Source organism: Xyrauchen texanus, unplaced genomic scaffold (genome assembly GCF_025860055.1).
Source record: "Xyrauchen texanus isolate HMW12.3.18 unplaced genomic scaffold, RBS_HiC_50CHRs HiC_scaffold_68, whole genome shotgun sequence".
In the NCBI taxonomy this organism is placed as follows: domain Eukaryota; kingdom Metazoa; phylum Chordata; class Actinopteri; order Cypriniformes; family Catostomidae; genus Xyrauchen; species Xyrauchen texanus.
The window spans coordinates 42,616-46,407 of NW_026266665.1; positions in this window are offsets into that span (position 1 = coordinate 42,616).

The following is a 3,792-nucleotide window of genomic DNA, read 5'->3' on the forward strand; positions in this document are numbered from 1 at the left end:
AGGAGTTCGGTCTTGGCTGAGTTGAGTTGAATGTGGTGTTCCTTCATCCAGGCTGAGATGTCTGCCAGACAGGCAGCTGATCTCGAGCAGTCACTGTGGTGTCGTTGGGCTGGAAAGACAAGTAGAGTTATGTGTCATCAGCATAGCTGATAGATAGATAGATAGATAGATAGATAGATAGATAGATAGATAGATAGATAGATAGATAGATAGATAGATAGACAGACAGACAGACAGACAGACAGACAGACAGACAGACAGACAGACAGACAGACAGACAGATAGATAGATAGACAGACAAAGAGACAGACAGACAGACAGACAGATAGATAGATAGATAGACAGACAAAGAGACAGACAGACAGACAGACAGACAGATAGATAGATAGATAGATAGATAGATAGACAGACAAAGAGACAGACAGACAGACAGACAGACAGATAGATAGATAGACAGACAAAGAGACAGACAGACAGACAGACAGACAGACAGATAGATAGATAGACAGACAAAGAGACAGACAGACAGACAGACAGACAGACAGACAGATAGATAGATAGATAGACAGACAAAGAGACAGACAGACAGATATATAGATAGATAGATAGATAGATAGATAAGACAGACAGATAGATAGATAGACAGACAGACAGACAGATGGACAGACAGACAGATAGATAGAAGGACAGACAGACAGATATTTAGGTAGATAGAAAGATAGATTTACGACTTGCAGATACAAATATATACACACATATACACATAGTGAATTTATTTTGATTAGTTATTTTTATATTTGTTAAACTAAATGTAATTATAGATTAAGGTGTAGTTCTTTTTACACAGCCTCTGCTTTGGCAATACTGTATCGTTTATATTCATGCCAATAAAGACCCTTTGAATTGTATTGAATTGAATAGTGGACATATTGAAAACTGCACTGTGCAAAACTGCTAAAAAGTGGATATTTTAACAGAGAATCACAGACAGTTTCAATGCTGAACCTTTAGGGGCGTCCACGTGTTTTTAAACATGCAGATTTTATAAATATCTATATGGCCAGTTAAATGGACAGCCTTTGTGGTCTCTCATCCGTGTCTAGAAAAGCACTTCATAAATTAAATGAATTATTACTATTATTAATGTTATTATTAGTAGTATTATAGTTTTCTTGTTATTATCCTTATAAGTCCATCAATACAATTTTCTCGTGTTATTGTATAATTCCACCTGAATTATTCACTTTAATACTGTGCTTGCAAAATTTAGAATGACATTAAAAATCATTTCTGCAACAGTACATCTCAGATGTAAAAACTCTTTATCATTTGTGAGCACTTTTCCATAGACTCACATTGTATACCAGTGGGGGAAACAATAAAGGGCCAAGGAGTACGCTTTAGGTCAGCTGTGTTGGCTACTGAACGAGCGATCGTTCCCAAACTTTGCACACACAATCGGGGTCTTTCCACGAGAAACATATTACACTTTTGTGTGCCCAGGCCCATGGGAACCCATTTTATTACAGTAATAATATGCTTAATATAGTCTGATTCTATTAAGCCTCTGTTAAATGATTACATTTAAGGTCACCGCGTTGGCTACTGAACGAGCGATCATTCCCAAACTTTGCACACACAATCGGGGTCTTCCCACGAGAAACATATTACACTTTTGTGTGCCCAGCCCCATGGGAACCCGTTTTATTACAGTCAAAATATGCTTAATATAGGCGGCATGCTTAATATGGAGTGGTGGTGGCGTAGTGGACTAAAGCACATCACTTGTAATCAGAAGGTCACTGGTCCGATCCCCATAGCCACCACCATTGTGTCCTTGAGCAAGACACTTAATCCAAGTTGCTCGGGGAATTGTCCCTGTAAAATCTGGTTGTGGTTCGAAAAATCACAAATCCGATCATTTACTCGGTTTATGGCCCTTTACAGTATATAACTCGTATATGCAACTTAAATGTCTGCCCTTAGCCACTGCCTGGTAATATTTCAGATTTCACTCACCAGTTCAGCACGTTCAGCGTCCTTTCACAGCGTGTTTATAGTAAAAGTTTGGTTTGCCTTAATGTGTGTCCAAAGATAAGATCCATGTATCATCTTTATTACCCTCTTTGGTCTTTACAGGTAGATATCGATAAAAAAAAAGAAAGATAAAATTAGATTTTAAATTAGAAACTTCTAGATAAAATTAGTATACATTTACTATAGTAATTAATACTCTGACACTAATTTGGGCAAAGCGCACTAATGACTTCTTTAAGACTTGAAGCTAAAAGTTGACGATTTGTAAATTGACTTGGACTTGACTTGGGACTTGACTGCCTTGACTTGGGACTTGACTGCCTTGACTTGGGACTTGACTGCCTTGACTTGGGACTTCACTCGGGACTTTAATGCAATGACTTGAGACTTACTTGTGACTTGGAAAACAATGACTTGGTCCCACCTCTGCAAGTTGGACACGTGGAGAGTTGCAATGTCAAGTCACTTTTTCTGGTTGACTGTAACTTCTATATTATGTCTTTGACGGGCATAAAAAACAAAAAATCATTGAAAAGTCAAAAAATGCTTTCATTGTTCAACCTTATATTATTTTTATTATTTATTATTATTTTTTGGCTATTCATGTTCTGCAATTTTGGACACAATTTAATGTAAGACCTTGGCATGATTATTAATAAAAAATAAATTAAATTAAAAAAAAAAAAAGTTATCTTTAAGGAAATCTGAATTGATGTGTTGTTATTGTAATCGATGACTCAGCGAGTGAACCGCGAATGGGCTTTATTGGATTTCGCAGATTTCATTTCAAAGGGCAAAACGCCCCTAACAAGTGTGTCATCTCATTATCGTGGCAAGATTCGATGCCGTTTTTATTCTTAAAAGTTTTTCAAGTCCTTCGGTTATTTTCTGATGCATTTGTTTTTGGAACAATTTCTTTAATAGGCTATATTTACTGGACTCAAGTCTGCTCTGCTCGCAACACAATAATCTCCTCCTCACAAGCATGCCCCGATAAGTTTCATGAAATGATAATAATAATAAAGGATTGAGTTTATCCCACCCAACAATTCCTACAAAAACATTTCAGCGTTCTTGTGAAAAATGCGTTCATTACCACGTCTCCATTACAGTCGTATTCATGCAAATCTTAAAGGCGTGCATGTGACATTTTTAAACCACTCACAACCTACGTGCAAAAGACTCTTCTACCTTTTCAGCGCTACATTTCCATTGCTCTCTTCTTCTGTTCATCTCTCCTCGTCACATGAATGCAGACGGAATTCTGAATTCGATGACACCAAGCTTGGCAAAATCGGACCGACCGTCCTAAAGATTTATCTGTGAAACAATCCAGCCAATCAGATTCGATATGCAAATGAGGGTGGACATAATGAGGGTGGAAGTCGTTTTTACCTCTATACCTAACCCTAACCCTAACCCTAACCCTAACCCTAACCTAACCCTAACCCTAACCCTAACCTAACCCTAACCCTAACCCTAACCTAACCCTAACCCTAACCCTAACCCTACCCTAACCTAACCCTAACCCTAACCCTAACCCTAACCCTAACCTAACCTAACCCTAACCCTAACCCTAACCCTAACCCTAACCTAACCCTAACCCTAACCTAGCCCTAACCCTAGCCCTAAACCTAACCCTAACCTAACCCTAACCCTAACCCTAACCCTAACCCTGACCCTCAGTGTATGTGTAATCATTTATATGTCAGTATATGTCAGTTCTCTCAGTTATTTAAACACTGTGGTCTTCAG